Genomic DNA, 23,363 nt, shown 5'->3' with positions numbered 1-23,363 from the left:
GTTCTCCCATACAATTTTGTATACTTCTACTTCTTTTTCTGGGATAAGCTAGATGAGCTGATCTCAGACATTTTACAGCATTTACCAGATATCCATTTGTTCAATAGTCTCCTGTTTTTAATGATTTCATTGTCTTGCTGAGGTCACTCAGTACCTCCTTCATTATACTAGATTTGGGACATTTTGATATCTGTTTCAGCCTGGCTCTTCCAGCAAAGGAAACCTTCCTGATATACTTGTTTGCAAGAGTTTATACCCTGAACTGTTCTGGAGTTGTCAATAGCCTTGCTTTTTGAATATCCCATTCTTGTTCTTCAAGTGCGGTGTGGTTGTTTGGAGATGTTTGTTTGAATCACTCAGACTCATAACCTCTTTGACTTCTTCCCACCTACAGAATATTTTTTTTTTTTTTTGCCAAGTAGATAAGTTGTCTGGGGTTTTCCTGTTATCAGTGTTTTTGATGCTATTTTCACGTTCTTAATGTCTTTGAATAAGTCTGTATTGTTTTGTAGTTGTATTTTGATACAACCCATGGTGAGGTAGTGCTAAGTTTTCAGGCAGCCTCTCCCCAGCTAAAGAAACAAAACGGGACAAGATCAAGAAAAGCAAAACAAAATGCCTGTCTATGTGAGATTAGAATTAAGCCCTGCTGTTTACCTGAGAATTTACTGAGCTCCATTTTGTACAGAGAATGAAATTATTTTTGTGAATCGTTCCCTATGATATAGTGGTGAAGCCTTGTTTAAGTAGGATTTGGGAGCACTGACAGGAAAAAAGGGCTTCAGAAATCTAAGTGTGTATGAGCAGGAAGCACTTGACTTCATTGGTATGTGGTAGTTTGGAACAAATACCTGGTTAATCACAGTTGACAAAGACCATCAAAAGTACCCAGAAGGCTGAAATGAAAATATTTAGCATTAATCAGTAATCAGTATAGTGGTAGTTAAACATGATTCTGCCTTCAAGTGGCTGTTGAATGGATAAGTGGCAAAATCCATCCATAATTTTCTTTGATATGCACTGTGCTTGTTTAGGGTGGCTCATATAAACAAAGAATTTGCTTTTCTTAACCAAATATGACTTCAAATGAGAAGTGCAAGCGCTTTGTTATGCGGCTGTGGACATGCTGGTCAGTTACTGTCAGATTTCTTCGGAAGTTCAAACTGGAAACACATGAAGCTTCTAGTAAAGACCAAATCCGGGTAATCGGTTTGGGTAAATCAGCAGAGTTCGTTTGACTTCAGTTAAAAACCTCGCAGCCTGTATCTGAATCTCAGCAATGCCTTTGTATTCTCATTTGTGAAAACTGGGAGTTGCAGAATCCTACCTTATAATGATGGTAGCATTTTCCCCTCTAAAAATGCAAAGCAGTGGAGAGAATTAGCTCCCAGAGCTCAGTCAAATTCTGAAAATGGGAATAGCAGTAGGAGACAACTTTTAAACATATTAAAAAGTAAAATAACTTCATTTATTTTTCATCACCTTCCTTGTATGTGTGAGTAGTCATGCTGGGGCACAACTATATTTAATCCTCGTTTAAGTCAGCTTCTGTCAACATAAACTGTAGGTAAGGCCAAGGCAGTAAAACCTCGCCCAGGAGAGGAAGTGACTGCAGCGTGAATTACATCAATTCACTGCCTTTCAAGGCACGAAAGCAAGAGCAATGCTGCGGTATTTGGGACTTGATCGGGGCCAGGGCTAGAGCAAATGAGGAGGGCATTCTTTGGTAGGTCTTCGGTCCATAAGGCAACATCCCATCCCAGCAGAAAGGCAAGTAACAAAGCAACCTCTCTCTCGTGAAGTGAATCCCTGTGGATGACCAAGGCACTGTTTACAGAAGAAAGTATGACTCAGTACTTCAGCTTCAGGAACTGGAATGCCAGCAGGGAGACTCTGGAGTTGCATAACTACCGGCCCTACATAGCGAAGACTTGAACCATCAGGAACTGCTGGTCCACAGGACCACAGAAAGGCTGAGGCTGGCAGGGACCTCTGGAGGCCACCTGGTCCAACCCCTGCTCAAGCAGGGCCACCCGGAGCAGGCTGCCCAGGGCCGTGTCCAGGTGGCTTTTGAAGATCTCCAAGGAGGGAGACTTCACTCTGATTCTATGAAGTTATTACTTCTGAGATATATAAAGAATAATTGCCTGTCTTAAATGCGAGGCTTTGTTCTTCATGTTCTTCCACGTGAAATACCATGGAAAACAATTACCCAGTGAATGAGAAATTATCAAAAAGAAAATGTGTTTCAGAGGTGTGGGGAAGATATTCAGATAGGTGGTCTAATGCTGCTGCATTCAGAGTCTCTCAAAAATCCTGACTGTCGTTAAGTGGTGCTGTAGTAGAACAATATACGTTAGTGTAAATGCTGTAAGCTTCCAGACTAGTGGTGTCCTAGCTGATGATAAAAACCCTGGACCCAGGACATCCAGTCATTTTTTCCCCAGACTTCCTGTGGAAAAGGTTCCTTCGGTTCTGCTTGTGACTCCAGTTTCTTCTCATAGTCAGGATAATGTTTTCCCTAGTTGGTGAAAACGCTGCTTAGTGAATTAACATAGTTTTGAGGACACAGAATGGTGAATGTTATGATGCTGATACTACTTTGCAGTGTCTTGCTTTTCCTTATTGGCAAGTCTGTCTATTGCAAGACTTTCCAAGAACAGTTAAAGGGAAGAACGCCTCTGTGACCTTGTGCAATTCTGCCGTTGTTGCTGTAAAGGTCATTACGTTAAATAGAAGTTGCAGTGATCTTTATGAAGGCAAGAGAACCTGCCTAAAAATGTTAAAAGAGCAGCCATACACACAGTCTTCTGTCACCCAGTGAATGAGTCCCTTGTTCTCTTGGGATTAAAGTAGCGTACTTTTGCCTTGGAGTGAGGCTTGGTTTAAACTATAAACTAGTTTTGTCAGCTTAGTTACTCAAAACATAGAAAAATTCAGAGAGACATATCCCAGTTGAAGAAGAAAGGCTGCTGAAAACCTTCAGTGATCCAGTTACCTGTAAGGGACAAAGAAGGGTCAGTTCTACTCAGCTGTTGCTAAGGCAGCTGAGGCTGTGGCTTGTCTTCCCTGCAAATAGCCCAGGGCTGAAGACCGTAGGGCTTCCCTACTGGTTCATATGGCTCTCCAGGTAGACCAGGAGTCCACAGGACCAGCTTTCTCTAATCTGCCCTGTGAGACTGCTGTGAAACCTAGGACCCAGCCCCTGAGACTTGCTTTCAGGCTTTTCATGCTTTGTCAAGCCCCAGCAAGGCTTGCTGCTTCCGTAGCTGGGGGTCTGGGAGCACTGAGGCTGCTTGAAGACCTCCAGGAATTCGGACATGGACTGGTAAATATCTATAGAGCCTATTTGGTGATTAGTGAATGATAATTTTTCAATTTAAATTTTGTTTTGTAAAGAAAGTTTTGCCCTGCTCAAGGGACAGTCGGACTATCAGGGATCAGAAGCCTGAGTTGTCCCATGATGGAGACAGTGCCTAGAGCTCAGATACGCCTGGAGCTTGTTTGGTTTTCTGGTGTCCAGCATTGACCAGGTATTAAGAGACAGGAAGATGGGTGCAGGTAGGCAGGGGTAGGTCACCTGAATCCCAGTCAGGTGCACCACGTTGTCTGCCACGTGTCGTGATGTTTAGACTGTTTACTGTTTGGTCAGCTTGTGTGCAGTTTTTTAAGGCAATATGAAGACTGCATCTCTAGTCTAGCTGCAAAGGATACCGAGCTTGGAAGTCTTCCTCTGATGAGAACACTAATATTGGCAGACTTCTGGAGTGTTGCTCACCACCTCTGAGGGGTAACTACTCCATGCCTCTCTTTACTTCCAGTCCAGCCATCTATCTGTAAGGTGGGTGCTAAAGGCAGCATGCAGGCATAGTTCAAATGGTGTGGAGAAGAATTGCTACAGAAACTAGGGCTGGGAGTTCACCAGGTTCCCAGATAGGTCTGTGGGTTGTAGGTGCTCCCCAGTTTCTGGATTTAAACCTGGCATGACATGAGTTCCTAATGGTCACTTGCCTTTAAGAGGCAAAGAAAAGCTGTTGACCTTCTAGTGACGTGCCTGGGACAGCCAATTTTGGTACAACTAGAAAGCTGAGTGGGGATTTCCCATTCCTTCCAGGATGTAACATTTCAGATAAGAAACTGTGGAAGAAAAATACCAGAGAAGTCAAAAGAAGTATAGAATTGGCCGGAAAGCATAATTAAAACAGCTTGGCAGAAAAGTGTTTCAAAATAACATTTTCGGTGAACTTAAAAATTTCAGTGAGTACTCCTCAGGAAAATGTATTGAAATGAAAGCTACTTCTGCATAAGGTTATTGCAGAATTTGGGAATTTCATTTAGCAATGGATATTTGTATTTTAATACTTCTGTTGTTTCCTAAACTTTAACTACTAGTGAACCTCTTGTGTTATTACTGCTATGTGCAATGATCTGGCTAAAGATCTGTATTTATTTCAAAAATAATGAGTTGAGGTTGCTACTTAGTAATAGTTGAAATATTTTATCTGCTCTCTAGATCAGAGTATCTTCTGTTTGCGTCATAATGAAAGTAGTAATAAAAACAGACAACACTTTCATCTAGAAAAAGCGCTTGTTCCAACGAGTAAGAACTTTCTGTTCTTACAGATTTTTAAAATAAAGGAGTACCTGTGCTTCTTCAGGAAACTTTTCCTGATTTTTTTTTTCAGAATTCAAGTGAAAAATAAATATAATATTTTTCTAGCACGACATCAATGTCAATGAGACAAAGGTTAAGAAGAATTTTTCCCAATACAAATGCTGCATCTGCAGCTAATCTCAGCATTTCTGCAGAAGGCAGATAGCAGGGAGATGCAATGCTGGTGTCTTTGCCTGATCGGATGCACTTGGCCAAAGCCCTGGCGTTCAGTGCTTTGACAACCTACATGCTGCAGCAAGAGACTACGGGTGTTGCGGGTCTGACCACAAGAACATTACCCAGCTTTTCTCAGCCCCACAGCTGGGCTGTGGTGGGGTTTGCATTTATGAATGAGCACAACCTGGCTGGCCGCCGTGTTGGGCAAACAAGGCTTTCTTCTGCAGCTGCTGCAGAATGCAGCGGGCCAAGAGCTGCCTGCCCCGTACTGCTGGGGCTCTGGATGCAGCCTGCTGCAGTGCTGGAAGGGGATCAAGAGGACTGAACAGAGGAGGGAGGAGAAAGGGAGGATGGATTTGTGAAATGTCCTGCATCGTGCTAAGGAAGCAAATGTTATTGTTCAATTGCGTCTCCATCATCAGCTAGCTGAAGTGCAAGTTCCAGGTCTCTTTTATGTTTCTGGGAAAGAGAAATATATTGCAAAGGAGAAAGTTATCCTTAAAGAGATTCACTGTTCTGATGATGGTAGCTATCAGAAAATAATTAGGGGATCTTGTTTGGAGCTGAACATGAGATCCTACAAAGCAGGAGAATCACAGAAAGTGCTGATAGAGAAGATATGTGCAAGATTAAAAGGAAACCCTCCATTTCTCTGAGTGATTTTTGCCAACAGCTAGGAGTGGCTCCTTTACCCTGCTGGAAAATATCGCAGTACCTTCTCAACTGCTTCATTTTCTTCCAGCAGGTTAGATTACTTGAGGGTGTATATTTGTCTTGGCATATGATTAACCAATGCATCTTCTAGTAGCTAGAGACTGGAAGTAGTATCAATGTCACATTTGTTAACCAAGACATTAAGGAAAGAGGCAAGGTTTATAGGTATGTCTTTCACCTGCAGTTAGCCCATGCAGATCAAGGTAGAGGAACAGTGACGACAAAGTCTGGAGCCAGTTTTTGCCATTGCTTTCACAGTGCTGTGGTTATGTGGAAGATTTCAGCCCCAGCAACCACCAGCTGTCTCCACCATTGCCCAATACATTTTTTCTTTTGTTCTGACAATTTTGCAGAATTGTGTGCTAGTTGTAGATAAAAAACCTCTACAGTTTAATCAGTACTTACATAGATATGATCAGTCATCTTGGAAACAGGGAGAAAAGCAATATAGACAGTGGCAGGTGGGCTGCTAACATATTATATTTAGCAATCACATCCTCTTCTGACGTGTTGGTTTTTAAATGATGTTTGCACAAAATTACTCAGTTTTTTGCTATTGGCTTGTGCAATTGTCTATTCCCTTATTAATTTTACAGACTAGTTAGTAGTTACTTTTGACTTCCTTCAAGAAGCTTAACCCAATTTATCCAAATATCCATAATCCCAGCGGTATTTACTTGGAGTTTTTATATCGTTCCACTTCCATTTCCTGCACAGCTGTGTGTACTTCTTGCAGATGAAAAATCGGTGCAGTCCTATTTATTTATTGATTAAAAGATTCACACTGCTTGGGAACAGGAAGAAAAACAGTAGTGTCAGTGGCAGGTGGAACACTTTAGTCCAATTACAATTGAAAAGTCTTTGTCGTTAGTCCTGTTATGCCCACTGCATCTCTCTTTCTCTTAGAGCATGCTGGACTGACCTGCCAGTGTAGCTTTCTTGGAAAGTTGTCCAGTCCAAGGATATGTACTGAACAAGATTGTCAAGACTGCATCCAGTGTCTTGCATTACTCTGAGCTATCTAAACTCTGGTAAATGCCTTTTTTCTCTGTTAAACACCTGACTCCTGTATAGATGAAATCCAGAGCTGCAGATTCATTACTTGAATCAACCATGAGACCCATGAGAGAGAGCACAAGCAGTTATTTCAGCAAACTGATCTCTTTCAGATGACCCCTTCTAAGCAAAGTACTATATACTTGGGCATTATTTCTGTTTTGTCATATTCAAGCAATTTGCTATAAAAATCTTTTTTCAAAGCTTATCTATTTATAGCACTATATGCATAAATAATACATGGAAAATGTTTGTATCTGTGAGAATGGTTGTATCATACAGATGACTGAAATGAGAGATAATAATGGTAGGCACTAGATTGTACTTGTAAAAATAAGCTTACAGTTACATAGTACAGTTGAAGGGTTGAATGTTTTTCTATATTTTCCATTTTGTGCTTCTGTCCTAAAAATAAAGAGGGTCATTTTTCTCCTAATAGAAGTATTTCTTTCTAAACTACACCGTTTGACATGATAAGAGTTTTAGACTTGGTCTATGTCACAAAGATACTGAAAGAACAGGTAAGACAACAGCAAGGAAAGATTGTGTTAAAAGCAAGTAACCTCCTTCTGATAAGACACATGGAGTGGAGCTCCTGCCCACTTGTCACAAGAAATGGACCCTATGGTCTTAAACAGTTTTCAACATCTGTGTTTCAGCGGTGGCTGACAGAGAAGCAAATCTGTTTTTCATCCTCCCTGTGCAGGCTCCTGTAACGTCACTGTGGCTAACCTCTGATCGTGTCAAGGACAGGGCAGGGCATTCCAGTAACCTCAGGACTGAGAGAGATGTCAGTTGGAAAGCAGAGCAACTGGATGCTATAAATAGGGAGAGGGAGGACAATTTAACTGAAGCAAACTTCTAGAAGAAAAATAGCCTTTTTGCATTCTGTGTTGTCTTTTGCATGTTCAAAAAGTTTGCTTTTTAATGAAGTTCTGTCCAAGCAAAGAAGGGTTATTTTTTTCTCCTCCATACTATGTCCAAGAAAAGATCCACTTTTAAAGGCCATAACTTATCTAATTGGCATCCTCTGGCCTATATATACATTAAAATTATTTGCATTGCTTTTTGGAGTATAGAAGCCTGGTCCTCATTTCTAGATGTTGAAATAGTAGTACAGGAAGTTGTAGGTTAAAATTGTCAAGACTTTTCTTGAGTTCAGGAACAAGTGCTTATTTACTGCACAAAGGTGGTGAATATTTGCAGCTTATTGTCTTGGGTTTAGTTGTGTCTATGCTGCGCTTTTGCTGATGTGGCCCGGAGTCAGGCAGAGGGTCTTTGCCCCTTTCCATGTGCTTCATTTCAGAAGACTCCAGTCATGGCAGAAAGATTTAATATCTGTTATCAAATTAATGATGTGTGTGGGAGGGTGATGCATAAATTGCCAAGTGCCAAAACATTTTAGCAATTCAACATGAAGCTATGATCCTGCAAGAGGTGAATTAGCACGGCAAGCAAAGTTGGCCAAATTTGAGAATTACCGATATTTGGAAAAAATTTTGGTTCTATTCAGCCTGGAAGAGACACCATTTTCTGGTGTTTTCTGTAAGCTGGAATTCGTGTTGAAAAGAAAGTCTGCAAACACCAACACATGGGATTTCTGCAGTGAAGCATGATCCCTGGCAGCTGCTGGCTGAAATTGGTGTGGTTCTCGTCATGCTCAGCGATGCCCGCCTCCTGGATAGCAGCTGCGGATTTTACAGTCGTGTTAATTTTACTCCGTGTCCGCTCTCCTTCTGAGGCCTGGGTGGCTGGGACAGGTCTGCCCTCGGGGCTGCCCTCTGGTTTTAGAGCTGCCGTGCCCCTGCGCCAGCTGGCGCCCGTGCATGCAGGGGCCGGATGCCCGGCGGACGCTGGAATCCTGCCCCGTGACTCATCCAAGATGCTGATCCCAGCGTACCAGCCCGCCCTGATGAAGCCAAGTCTTGCTGGGGAGTTCACAACCGGCTTTGACTGGTGTAATGATTAATCAATACTCCCAGAGTCACTGATGCGCAGACACATCATTATCTTTAGTTCTCTTGCTGTGTAATTACCAGCCATAATTCAATATTTCCCTCATGAACAAAGCATTTACCAGTTATGCTCCACCTGCCCCTTTGGCAGTGTCCTCAACCCAGAATAGCTGAGCTGGCCTGCCAGCCCCTTCCAGCCTTCCTCCTCATCCCCTGGCACACAGTTGCAAGGCAAAAGCGATCTAATGCCCATTACTGCATTTTCTTCACACAGTTCACCCTTATGTCAGCTTGTCCTTCCTCCCCATCCACATCACTGTCCTTGGCCACCTGTGCCCTGCTGCCTTCTCTCCCTTCAGTCATATGGCACTGCTGCATCTCCCACTGCTACATAAACTGCATGTGCTCTTCTTCTTATCTCATTATAGCCTCCTTCAGTTTACTGAGTTCTCCCCTGCCTTTCAAACCTGTTTTCCATACTGCCTGTCTTTGGGGAGCCACAGCTTCCTCTTGCCCTTCCTTCTCACGTTCCTGCTTCAGAACTCTGCAAGCCGCAGTCTTTTATCGTCCTGTCCTCTCCTTCCCTGCTTTTCAATAAATCGCTCTCTTCTGCCTTCTTCCCTGTCTTCTTTCTATTAGACGCTGTCTCAATATATCTTACCTCCTCTTTCACCATTTGTCCTGAAGCCATAACAAAGTCAGCTTTCTCTTTGTCTTGCCTCATTCATCTCCTTTCCACTCAATAACCACAGCTCTTCCTCCTCTGGAATTTGTTCCACCCAATTTGTCTTATTTCTTAAGGCTTATTTGATTCAGCTGTGTGTATGTTTATGTGAGCATCTAAGTCTAATGACCCGTTTTTGAACTCATTGGTAAGTTGCAACCTCGACAATAAGAGTGAAGGTCTTAAAGAATACCAGCTTCCTACGGGTTTCGTGAAGATTGATGTCTAGGTGGAGAAGAAAGATCTGCACTTGCCTGCAGTGGTGGAAAGGTCACAGCATGTGCTCCTTTCACTGATTTTTACAATTGTTAGTTATTATTAATGCTCAACACCAGGTAGAACTTCAGTCAGAATTCAAATTTTCCTGAACAACAGCAAATCAAGTCACAAGACACATATGTACGAAACCAGACATTAGGAATACTGTTGCTCATAGAATTGCTCATTTTTCACTCTTTCATGTGATCTATTACCCATTGTTTCACTATTTAACTTCGAGGTCTCTTTCTTCTTTATTTGAAATTTCCTTTTATCTTGGTGTACTTATCAAAATGTTTCGTACAAAATTTTAGTCACTCAGGTTTGTGGTTTGACCTCCATTTGTGATCCCATTCCTTCTGCATCTTGACTTCATCTTCTTTAAAGTATCACTTGTGATGTCTTCAAGTTCTCCTATACACAATGTCTTCTCCCTCTGTGTTACTTTTTTTTCCTTGTGTTCTGCCTGAACACTCTTCTCATGAATTTCAGTTCTTTAGCTTTGTAGCTGGTGGTGACTGCCATTCCCCTTGAACACGATCCTTATCATCCGGACCTTTATAATTGTGAAAATTGCCTTTTAAATGCAGGAGAACTTAAAAACAAAACAAACAAACAAACAAAAGTCTAGAAAAAAATCAAGAAAGGAAGGGAAGAATGTAGTCTCTTTTTGAAAAATCATAAAATTAATTCATAGCCACAATGTAAATTCAGCTGCCCTTTTATCAGCTGTGATACATTTTTCTATAAATGTTCACATTTATGTCACTAATACAAGAAATTTTTCTCTTATTACAGGTTGAGATGAAAATCCATTTCTGGGCCGTGTAAAGTTACTCTGCACTGAAGCTCATGCAATGAGAAGACTGTAAGGCTTACAAGTCAGTCAAATCTTATTTTGCTTATTTTACTCAATGACTTTTTATTAGTAGCTAATACTTAAAAAAATGTTAGTTGCCAATGTTGTTGGGGTCATGTGACTGGAAGAATATCAACACGTGGCATGAAAGTATTAGTAAGAAATGACAAGAACAGAAATGAAACAAAAGGATAGATTGTTCTTTCATCCTAGAGATTCAAATTGTTTCAGAAATACCAACAATGAATTAAAGTCATCATTTCAGAAGTAAGATCCTAAATCACATTCTTGCAGAATTTCTTACATCCCTAAATAAAAAATATAACCAATGCAAGAAATCAAGGATAGAAGCCTTTTATAATTGAGTGACAGATAATGAGGGGCAGCAGAGGACAAAAGTACTCTCTAGCAGGCCTGATTATGAGGGATGCTCCTCGTTTTCAATCCAGGAGCATGTAGAGCCATCTCTCTAGCAGAGTTTTTAATCACTGTATTTCATAAATCCCAGAGACCACACAAAACTGCCTGCATAGGAGTTAAATTAAGACACTGTACGAAGTGAGAATTTGATTTTGCCCTGAGCGATTTCCACAGAAAATGTTTTTAATATTTCACTGGCTGAAAATTACTACAGGTATATCGCTACAACCAGAGAGCTTCCTTTCTACAACCAGCTAAAGATGCTGAGTGACAGTAAGGGTACAGCTGCCAGTTTCAGACCTAAAGCAGGAGCAGAAAGAAATCAGGCAAACAGGAGTAAGGAAATTACAGTTTACCTGTGTACTGTCAGATCATGACTGTTACATCAAAATGAGATAAATGAGCCCATCACACTTAACTGACAATAACCCTAGTTCTGAACAGAGGGTGGAAAGTTTTTTTTACCTGGATTTTAGTCTTTAAGTCACGTCTAGGCTAGAACAAGAAAGCTCCTCTTAAAAAATGTAATTTAATGTATCTGTCAAAAGCTATTGTGGAGACAGCAGTTTATATGTTAAATTTGTGTTAGCTAGCTGCCTTGTAGTGTAGTACTGTTCATGTAATTGCCATCAAACTTCAGTGTTTTGGTTGACTAAGTGTTTGCTGTTAAGTTACAATTGCTTCTTATGTGTTGCTTGTAGGGAATTATGAAATTATCAGCTTGTGATAAAATAGCTTATAGAAGTGGGCCGCAGCTGAGGCTAATAGGAATGGTTATATACTTGCAGTGAAATCTAGAGAACTTCAGGACACTAGTTTTCTAGATACTGAATAGAAAAGTAGTTTAAAAATGCCTACTTCAGTTACAACAAACATTAACTGTACGAAACATGCATGAGAAGGGGAATGCAATTATGGGTACATTTAAACATAGTTTCTAAAAATGGGCAATGTATTTTGCAAGTGAGAACCTTCCAGATATGAATGTTTCAAGTGAAATCCTCAAGACACTGTAGACAGCCTGAATCAACTACTGAGAGAAAAGTGTAAGTTGTTTCATGCCATCTCAATAGCATTGACTTTATACCTAAATTATTACAATGTTCATTCTTTCTCTACAGACCATTTTAATTAAAACACATTAGAAGCATACTTACCCTATTACCTTAAATTCTTAGTCTCTCAAAAACTCCATTACCCCTGGACTAAGTGCCAAAACTTCCCTAAATTGATTTATTTTATTTTATTTTATTTTATTTTTTAAAGTCTGTTTGTTGTTGACTCCAATTTGGTAACATTTCTTTTTAAATAAGCAAGATCTTTTTTCAATAAAATCTCCAGGAAATCAAGTGAAATGAGATCACTTTGGTGGAATGTTTTCCCCCAGATCTTCAGTAGCAGAAAATAAAGGCGGTTTAAAAGTCTGCCATTATCTCATTAAAATCTTTCTGCTTTCAGCTTATAACCTCACTAAATTAGCATTAGAGGAACAGACCTTTATGTTAAATTCATTGCAGAGTTGTGCCAGCAGGACTAGTTGCATTTTAGTGGTCCCTCATTGCCTGTTTGCACAAAATTATAGTAAAATCCTGAACAGTAAATTAAAATGGAACACAACCTTTTTATGTTGAACGTACAGCAGCTGAAAGCTTAAGCTTCTGTCGAACGCCACAATTATTGCATAAAGCATGTTTTCCAAATTCAAAATTCTGAATGATTGATTAACTAAAAACACAATAATTAACATGCATGTTAGAGGAAGCCAGGAATTATTTATATAGTATTTTTTAGCTTAGTGTACATTCAAGAAAGCTTGATCTCCTGAATTTTTTCCAGGACTTCCAACTGCACAAACTAACACTTTTGGAGTACCTGATTTTTAAGTTATTTCTTGATGCAGATTTTTCTGCTTTAGGTAGCTCTGTCCCTTCAAGTGGAGTTCTGCCTTGTGTACATCTCATCTCTCCTGTTTGTGAACCAGCAGTGTGATCAGGATCACCATTTTCTCCTCTTGCTCGGTATCTTGTATCTTTTTTTGGCTATCATCCCTTCTTAGTCTTCTTTTCTTCTTTGCCATACACACATATTAATTTATTGATATAGTAATGTATTAAGACACTGTAGGAAGTATAATCTCTGTCTAGTAACTATTGTTACACGTTATGGTGTAACCCAGGCTGTTGAAAGATACTGCCAGATGTGATGAGCTTAATGACACTTAGCAGTATTTAAGACATAGTGTTTTGCCCTCATATCTTGACATGGTGCATACTTGTTTCACAGCAAGAGTTCTCTGTTCCACAATCCCAGAAAGGGACATAATAAGATGAAGTGTTTATATATAATTTACAACTACAAATTGCTAGAAGTATATAAAAAAAAAATCAGGTTTATAGCATGGCATCCCTGTCAGCTCTTGTTTTACTTGACAGCCTGAGCAAGAACAAGGGTTACACAAGCCCATTAAAATAGTAACAATATAGTGCTGGTTTGCACACAGACTTTTAACAAAATCTGTTTTGTAAAACCGATTATATTCGACAGTTAACCTGCAAATGGACGCTGACTGGCAGGTAAAATGACTGAAATGGCTTTAATTTTTGTATGATTATAATCAGATCATGATCCATGTCAGCTTGTACCAGAAGAAGGGCAAAGATTTTAATTCACATTTTGCTTTGTTCTTGCTTGTGTCTGGACTGTTCAGGAACACAGGATTTTATGGGGACCAGGGAGACCACCGAATCTGCTTTGGTATCCTCACAACATCTCTTTGTATAACCTCTATTTTGAGTTGATCCAGCTCTGTTTTAAAAGTAGTATTTTGATATTTTGATGTCTCTCTGCAAGAGACAAAGTGGAGTTTGTGGCAGATATGTTTATGTAGAGTGGAATAACTGAATTAAAGGAAAAGTTATCTCTCTCATAAAGGTGTCAGAACGTACATCCTGAGTCTGCAGCACCCCTGGAAATTCAGCCAAAGTTGCAGAGGCAAGTTCACCCACAAAGACAGACTTTGTGGATCTGGTCTTTCTACATCTTCCTAGTGATGCAAATGCAGTGTGGTGCTGTTCCTAGATGTTCTTGTTATTCTTCTTCCCACAATTACCAACCAAGGAACTGCTGTGTTTGTGCATGGATATGCACTATTTGCAAGAGCCATCTGTGGAAAACAAGCTGTATGTCCTTTGAAGAGGTGTGCATTCTTCCTGTTAAACCCAGCATAGCCCCTTGAATTTTACAATTAATAGCTGCATATATATTTCAAGGAAAAATGCTTCTTCCTTTTATGTGGACCTCCTTAAAGTTACCTCTGCATATTGCCTCATATAGGCAAATACAATCTTTTCTGTCTGTGAACATGGAAAGACTTTCTGTGATTAAAGATGATTTTTAGGCAATAAAGGTGAGGTCTTTACAAGTAGAAAAGGAGCGATCATGGTGTTTCTCCCAGAGTCTGGCATTTACTTATAACTAAGCGTAAATTGTCTGGCATTAGATCCTGTGATAGTAGGTTTTTCCTCTATGTGGAAGTAGAACAGAATAGCTGTTGCAGGCTGTCTAGCATGCCTTGAATTTATCTCCTGCTTTCTTGTACGCTGATTACCTGTTGCAGCACATGAAAATGATTTTATACCATACCACCATATAAGTTTTTGTCAGTGTTTGTGTTATTACATAACTTGGTCATGAATAATGTAACCAAGATAAACTTGGGGTGATGATACCCTAAATTCTAAACTGTTTTGTATTCTATGTATCAGGTGAAGTGTGAGGAACTCTCTGGGATTACGTAGCAATCAAGCAGTTAGTCAGACTGTAAAGTTACTAGACTACTAGGCTGGGCATTTGCTTGTGTTTCAAATAGGCAATTAAAGGCATTTTATTTGATTAAATAATATGCATTTCCAAGTTTTGCCACGACATGACTGTGAGGGCTGTCCTGTGATTTAGCAACAAATTGAAAAACAGGTTTATTCGGTAGTGTGGTGTTCTAGGTTGGGCAGAGGGAGGTGGTTAAGCTTAACATTACACAGCAAGGAGGAGGTCAGGCTCTGCTTACTCAGAAATAGATCGCTGTTGTTTTCCTTTCCCACCAAGACTAAAGGCCCGGCTAGGCCAGTGCTCCATTTCCAGTGCTGGCAAAACACAGATGCCTAGGGAAGAATGAGGAAAGCTGTGACAGTACTTCCCCATATTATATTCCTGCACTCAACCGTTTTCAGCTCTGGCACTTTGTGGGCTGCATGTGGTTTTGAGGTATGTCGTAACCCTTAGGAGACTTCTCCCTGAGCCCCTGTTGGCTTTCTCATCTGCAACATCTCTGTGGGAAGGAGTTGCACAGGCCCTCCACCTGTCCCGTGAAAGACACCTGGGTTTGCTTCGAACCAGGCTCCTGTCAGCTGCTTCTCTTTTCCTGACTGGAGAGGCCTGGCTAACTCAAATCCTTCTCTGCATGGGGATCATCCCTGTCACCTTTCAACATTACTGCTAAATTAGAGCCCTTTGCCCTTCAGTAACAAATTATTTAGTAGCCTTTTGAACAGTCAATCCCACAACTATTACATGAAAACATTTCTGTATATTCCTGTATACTGGTGTGTCTGATTCTGAACTGGTACAGTTCTGTAAGTGCTCATTTCAAAGATTTATCTGTTTGGATCACAGTCCCATTTGCTCTAGAATTTGTCTTTCTGTTTATTATCAGTGATGTAAATTTGATAGGTGTGTGGAGATTTTTACAACCTTTCCAGCCTTTTTTAAAAATAATTGAAATTTAAGTGTTCAAAACAATCTCTCTGCAGAAAGTGATAAAGAGAGGTTTGTAACACAAAATAGAGCTGCACTTTTTTCTTTTTGAATCGAGGCCTGGTTTCCCACTGAATTTAGTTGACTATTACTGCTTTATTGTGAAGTAGTCACAGCAGTGACGAGGGTGGGCACACAACCTCTATAAATGAAGGATCCTTTAAACTGTGCGCATTTAGGAGGAACACCAAGTAGCTTTCAAAGTAAATATGAACCGAAACAAAGACTGTAAAATGAGCTAAGTGAAGCCAACCGAATGGTTTAGACAAGGAGTCTGTGGAAGAAACAGGAAGAGGTGTAGGCGTAGCCTGATTTTTTTCCCTACTGTATTAAAAATCAGCATGCAGATTCTTCATCCGGGGAGCCACAGAAAGTCAAAGCTAAACCAAGCAAACTGCTTCAGCGCTGGGCAGTGTGCCACCAGGCAAGGCTTGTTCCATCACGCCTGAAAACTGACAGCTAGAGCTCCAGGGAATAACAGCATTGCAGTTAGTGTTGCAACAATCCAGGCAGCAGCAAATGAGCCAACAAACGGGGCATGGAACTGGCACTACTTTGCTTTGCAGAGTTGGTCACAGTCTTATTGTGTGCACTCAGTATACAAATATTAACTCTGATCTACACCTGTGCACTTTTTCAATAGTTTGGTGAGTCATCCACAGCAATCACCCAGTAAAGAGTTTGTTTACAAATTCTGAACAAGATAGCATTCAGCAGGAATCAACTCATAAAGCTGAGTTTTACTTTCAGACCTGTCATATGCCAAACTGGATTTCACATTAAAGATATTAAAGAACTTTGTCATTCATGGATGCCTCTGGAGTCAAATTTTCTGCCTTTCTGAAAGAGAAATTTGGCTTCTTTTTGGCCTAGTAAACTTCAGACAGAATATGGCAGCCTGAAGAATTAGCTGACATATTGTAGTTTCTGTTCATTCAGAGGCCCAGAGGTCCAGTTTCAACCAGCTGATTTTATATAAGCAATGAAATCAAAGGTTGATCAGGGCTATAGACTCTCATACTTCAGTAATTAAATGTCTGTAATGACGGAAAATGAAAGGGAGATGCTTGCTCTGGGAGGCAGGTTATTTGGTAACTGCTGGTGGCAGAACCTTCTTAGGCTCCTCTGTGAAGTACGTGGTGTGCAATTCCCGTGCTGCTTAGAAATCTGAAAATATGTATCTGCTGCAGAAGCGGAGCAAGCGTGTTTCTTTACAATAGGTCTGTTAGTCTCAGCTTCACGGGGGACTGTAGAGCCCCCTGTGCTGTTTTCAGCAAGCACAAGGAGTGCCAGGAGGCTCAGGCAAGCCACAGGACGTGCAGAGCGTGCTGTGTCAGGGGAAGCAGCTCCGTGGGGCTTGCAGCCACTCACGCTTGAGCGCTGGGATTATACTTATGTTGTTCTGTGTCCACGTTTCTAGCATTTTCCTTAAGAAAACTGGTAGCCAGGGAGTTTTCCCTTTGGGCACACAGAGCAGTGCTTTGGGAAGTGTGGCTTTGTGTTCTGTTTCAACTTCTAAACCGACTCAGTAGTAACTGAGGTCTGTTATGCAATGCCATCTGTGTAACAGCTAATACTTTTAACCATTCACCCTGCAGGATCCCAGAGCATTTTCCAAAATAATATACAAGTGTCATTTACTGAGCTCTGTATGGGGTTTATTAAATAAGTAACATCTTCATTTTACATATGAATAAATATGCCACCCATTCATTAAAACCTAAGTCACAGCCTATGTAGTGTGAGTCTCAGTGAGAATTAAAGGGAGTTGGCATTGCCAGACAGTATAAAATCTACTGAAATGACATTTGAGCCAATGGACCTGTTATCAGTCAGGAAAAGTCCCCAGGAATAGGGTGTGTTGGGAAAGGGCAATGAAATTTTCTGATAAAAAAGTTCACCTGCATTCACTGAAGACGTGAACTTCTCAAACAAAATCCTCCAATACAATTAAAACCCTCCCAGGATAGCAATAAAAGAACAATTTTTTCCTGCCAACAGATACATAAAGCTTGGCAGTAACTTCTGACAAAAATCCAGTACCCAGTATTACTTACAAAGAACCTGTAGTGTCAGTACTTATTACATCCTGTTGCTGTCCTCCAAGAGCCACTGCCCGACTATCTCAGAGCTTTTATTGCAAATGTTGGCTCTCTTCCTTTGACACGGTTCTTATCTCGCCATTCTGCAGATGAGAGTGGGAGAAGGTAATGATGAACAGACTAATAAAGCTAATCACAGTTTACACAACAAATTGACAGCAGCATAGGAGAAACAAGGTATCCTGATTCCAGTTCATCTGCTGTAGCTGCATTCATTTGTATTTGTAAGATATTTCTAGCACAGACTTCACCTTGCCAGGTTAATGTGTTTAAGATGTGTCAGTTTTTGTGCTGCTGCATACTAGAGACATGGGTTGTCCTGCAGAACTACAGCGTAGCATTGTGTACTTGCTCTCAGAGTAATAGAATTGTATTTTATGATTTATTTTGTACAAAATCTCAACAGTAGCCAAATCAAATGAATTGAAATTCTGGAGACAATAAGTAGAAGAGTGAACTGGAAAAAAGATACTAGGAGAAGAAATCTTGAACAATTCTCCAGTGTTGGTGAAGCTGGTAGGCCCACCTGCTGACTGGAGCAGCTGGTCTTACCAAAAGACAGTTTGCATGACTATCCCACACAACGAGCAAAGGCCACTTCACATACTTGTCTTCCTTGTAGGAAGGAGACTACCTAAGCTTTGAGTAACCAAACGGCTTGAAGGTTTCTCTTCACTAGCTGTCAGTGACCATTTCAGTCAACAGGAGATATTGGGTGCGTGTGAGCTGGCATTTTGATACATTTGCAACTATTAAAATAGAGATTTGAAATGTTCTTATACATGCTTATGTTCTGATTAAGAATACTTAGGACTGTGTAACAGTTGCTGCTATTGTCAACACCCCTCCCATTTCAAGAGGTGAAATGGTCAAAGGTTTCACCTGTTTTTATAGCTGTGTTGCTGGTGAGAAAGGGAGGTATGGCTGGCTGCCATGCAGGACTCAGAGAGAGCCATTGGCAGATGGGATGTTGCTGGCATCATTTGCTGAGATGGGAACAGAAACTGGTTTGCTCTTTCTGGGCACAGAGGGTGTTGGGTTGGTCTGAGGGCTGTGCTCCTTTCTTTCCAAGAGGTGCTGCTGGTCAGCTTCTAGGACTCTGTTTCTGGTGGCTTCTGCCTCCGAATCTGTTAGGTTTTTGACTGTGTTGTTGATACATCTGTAGTACGTAGAAATGTGTGCCTATATACTTCATAACAGTATTATTTATTTCTGAAACTGCATTATTTTATCTGTGCAAAGTTTCATGTTACGCAGGTGTGAAAGAATAAAAAAGTAAAGCTTATAGTAATTGTTAGAGGTTTGAAGTCAATTTGGGTAGTGACTATCCTTTTTGGAGTGGCTATAGAGATACAACTGAATGATTAAAACATGCTATATTAATGTTGTTGTTCCAAGATCCGAGTTGTCATTAACACACTTTTTACATACCAGTTTTCCACAGTTCCCTCACGTGGCACTCCTGTCTCTGTTGTCGCATATAGACTTGGCTGAAGGATCAACAGGAAATAGAAACATCAAAAGGAAATAATAATTTGCTTTAAAATATATTTGTAAAAGATTATATAAACTTTTCATCCTTGATGTCTCCAATGATAGCGGAATTAAGCTGTCTTCCACCCTACCCTGGAGGCAACTTTTAGTTCAAACAAATAGCAAGTCTCACTTGAATGTGATATAAATAGATACAGCGTGGACTGTGTAAGATTGCTTTGCTGAAGTAACCGTGGTAAAAGGTAGTGTAAAATACACTGCTACCTACCAGGTGTTCTGTGGCCACCCTGCAAACGTAAATTCAGTTAGGTGGAATTTGTAATGAATTTTGGTTCACCTTTGTGGATGTAAGACTGGGTAGATTCTATCTGGGCTTCTCCTTCCGTCTGTCTACCACCTGCAGTATACAAGGGAAGAGAAGAGCACAAAAAGAGGCTTCTCCATTTTGAGTCGTAATGAGAAAGGAATCCTCACTGACACACTGCATGCTGATGTGGCAGAGCTCTCAAATAAATAAATTGCTTTTCCCTAGATGCCCTGTGCCAACCAAATTGTTGTGCCACCGTTTTAGATAAGGTGAATTTGGTGGTAAGCAGGTCCTAAACAGATCAGTGTCCTGCTTCTTTTGGTATTGCTAAAAGGCCTTGTGGCAAGCCTGCCAGAAGAGAAAGACCGCTTAAACATAATCATACAAACATGATTAAATACTTTATCTAAGAACGATCAGACTTTTCAAAAAGTAACTGTAGATAAGCAAAACTGAAAGTGTTTCTGGTGGATTGGCAGAGATGCTATGAAGTCATCACTTGGATTGATGTGAAAGGTTAGTGAGGAACATCAATTTCAGCCCCTCATATTATGCAACATAAGATTTTTCAAAGTTACAGGAGAGTTTAAATAATTTTTTTTGTAACTATATTGAATCTTGGTTTTATTTTCATTCCTTAAGGCTAGAAGTAATTGATTATCAAAAGAATCCAGAGAAAATTAAGACATGAGATAACCAGTTCTGAAAGCTGGTAACAGTGCAGCAACCACTCTTTGGTGGAAGCAAGTTGTGTAGCATTGCTGACAAAAGCTTGGTTTGTTCCCGCTGGCTGATACTTCCCTGGTTGCAGTGGGATACCATGGGAGTTTCTGCCGGTGGGAACGCTGGATGGTACAAGGACAACCTTGAACAACTCTGACATTTGGCAGAGAGCCACTGCAGAAGGCAGAGTAGAGCGCTCACAATTGTCCTTCATTCCCTGCAAATTGATGTTTTGAACCAGCAAGAGTTTTTCCAGGCATAATGGAATTTAATAATTAAGAAAGAAGGTCTTTTGAGAAAGAGATGCATCTCTCACTGTAGCAGGACCCATTCCCAGGGTTTTACCTCAGTTGCCTGGAAATATCTTGGCTCTGGGAATGCCCCTGTTCTTCTGAGAGCAGGGGGTCAGGGCCGGTGCTGTCCTTGAGCAGGGCTGTGGCAGACGGAGAGCCCAGCTGCTGGGGTGGCTCCGTACTGCAGGAGAATTGCCTGGTCTAGTTCCTGCTGTTAGAAGCGAAGGCTGCATTTCTTTTCTGGTAGATAATTTATGATTGCGTGGAGGTTATTTTACTTCGGGAGATAAAGAAGTCGTACTTTATCCTTGTTTGTTAGCCACAGTCGTTGCTTTGTGCTGATGTTGCTAGAAACTGGACTGAAAGCCTGCTGGAGGCCCTGCATATAACTTTTAATTTCCAGGCAGGATACAGTATCTAGTTTATCTGGCACTTGCCAGGAGGTAGATCCCTTTTCCTTAAGGTACTTGATAATGGAAAGAAAAACTGGTCATTCAAGTTACATGTGGGGCATGTGATTTGAGAATGGGCTGATAAGTAAATGGAACTGATAAATTCGTTTTGCTTGCTTATTTGCTGCTTTCCCCTTTGCGCCAAGTACTGCTAGATGCAATAACAGTGAAATGCCCAGGAGAAATTTAAGAACTATTTCAACTGTAGCCACTAACGTGATAATAAATGCACAGAACTTAGTCAAAAGCAAAATAAAGTAATCAAACCTAATGAAAGATTAATTGAATTGAAAATGCTTGTCCTGACAGGTTTTGGTTTACAGGCATATTTACATCCAGAACTCAGCAGAGCTTCACTTGACATGCTGGGCCAGTCCTATAGACCATCTTTCTGCAGCAGATCTTTGATTAGCTGATCCTTTGAAAGTGTGTGCATAAACCATTTGCAAAGACAGTGCTGAGAAGGAGGACAGCTGGGGTCATTATTTGGGTAGGTGATAGTATTTTCCTTGTAAACCACAGATAAAGTGTTCCACATCTCTGTTTCAGATTGTGAAATAGACCAGGCTGTTCTGGAGCTAAGTTTACCTCCACAGGAAGCCCATTGTTTGGAAAGCTGAGGGAGCACCGCACCCCTCTGCGCACACAGATGCAGCTCTCTGATAAGCCCTGGTTCTCCAACAGGCGTGAATACCTAGAAATGATCCGATAATGCTACTGTTATAGCTTTGATATTGAAAATCCTATAAGAAAAGATAAAGGTGTTTACACGACTTTATTGGAGTAGGTAACTTGATCTGAGCGAGGAAGCAAATTAACAAGTAGGAATTACAATGTCCAGTCCAGTCAAAGGCAGGTCATCAATCTGGAATAAGTTACTGGAAGTGAGCAAGAATTGCAAATCCAAGGGCCAAGCTCTTCTTAAAGGAAAAGAGTGGCCTTTTGTACTTAGCCTACAGAAATACCGACAGTCTGGCAGCTTTGTATTTCTCTGTAGGTGAACACAAAATGCAAACTACCTGGAAGAAACATCGTTGCATAGATAAGCATTCAAAAACAAATGCCACTTTCCCCTTGCCTCTGTTGGCAGAAATACGATCTAGGAAAATCTTCATGTAAAAATGTGCTGTTGATGAACAAGCATATCTCCGCTGCTTCATAGAGGAAAATAGTGTCTAGAAGATAGAGTTAATACGGCTTTATGTACTTCGGAGATAATGCAGACACTAAACTCTTCTGAGTGTCATGCATTTGGTTATTATAAAATAAAAGTTGAACAAAGATTCCTTCAAATATTGTAGCAATTCACGTCTTAGTAATACCACATTTACATATTTAGGTCTTGTAATCACTGATCAGCTCTAGTAATGCTGCTTTTCCTGGTCATTTACACTGCAAAAATGATGAGTTCGTCTGTAAGGATGTGTTAGCTTTTCATGAGTCAGAGATTCATGGAGACTACCTGAAACATCAGTCTGAAGACTTCTTTCTTCTAGTCTCCATACACACCTAGACCAGCAATTCAGTTTCAGCTTAGGTCCTACTGAAATAGTAGATCATATACAATATGTTCTGCATTTTGGGGAAATTTGGTTGGAAAAGATAGTTGCAAAACTCTACTTTTGGTTGGGATAGAGTTAATTTTCTTCATAGCAGCCTGTACAGTGTTATGCTTTAGATTTGTGACGAAAACAGTGTTGATAACAGAGTGGTGTTTTAGTTGTTGCTGAGCTGTGCTTGCACAGCTCAGCTTCTTGTGCAGCCCTGCCAGCGAGCAGGCTGGGGGTGCACAGGGAGCTGGGAGGGGACACAATGGGGACAGCTGCCCCCAACTGACCGCAGGGGTATCCCAAACCATATGACCCCATGCTTGTCAATAAAAGCTGGGGGGGAGTTTGCCAGGGCTGCTGTTACTCAGGGGCTGGCTGGGCATCTGTCTGCTGGTGGTGAGCAGTTCCTTTTTGTTGCACTTGTGTTTTTTTTCTTGGTTGTGTGTGTCTTTATTTATTTATTTATTATATTTAATTGTATTTTTTTCTTATTAAACCGTCTTTCTCTCAACCCAGGAATTTTCTAACTTTTGCTCTTCTAATTCTCTTTCCCCATCCCGCTGGAAGTCAATGAGCAAGCAGCTGTGTGGTGCTTAGCTGCCTACCAGGGTTAAACCACAACAAACAATTTGTTTATATGTTACTCCTGAGTATTCACTTTCTGCAAAAAATCTGATTTTAAAAATATATATGCTCCCTTTGCTCCTTATACAAATAGCTTGGCTAAATAAAAGTAGGTTTTTAGAGTAAAAGCTGAAGTCACATTCTTTTCAGCAGAGTAATCCTGACAGATTTGAAATTCTTATTCCAAAGCTT

The 23,363-nt window shown here is 40.6% G+C and overlaps 1 protein-coding gene across 2 annotated transcripts in view; it reads left to right on the top strand.

Moving 5' to 3' along the window:
- FUT8 (fucosyltransferase 8) overlaps window positions 1-23,363 on the top strand; it is a 141,836-nt gene that overhangs the window by 20,974 nt on the left and 97,499 nt on the right. For both annotated transcript variants that reach the window (XM_040557517.1, XM_040557516.1), the window contains exon 2: window positions 10,337-10,419. The gene's annotated coding sequence lies outside the window, so the exon portion shown is untranslated. The remainder of the gene's footprint in view (window positions 1-10,336; window positions 10,420-23,363) is intronic.

Source organism: Cygnus olor, chromosome 5 (genome assembly GCF_009769625.2).
Source record: "Cygnus olor isolate bCygOlo1 chromosome 5, bCygOlo1.pri.v2, whole genome shotgun sequence".
NCBI classification, from domain to species: Eukaryota; Metazoa; Chordata; class Aves; order Anseriformes; family Anatidae; genus Cygnus; species Cygnus olor.
The sequence above is the reverse complement of the archived record's forward strand: the minus strand, read 5'-3'. Positions and strand labels throughout refer to the sequence as shown.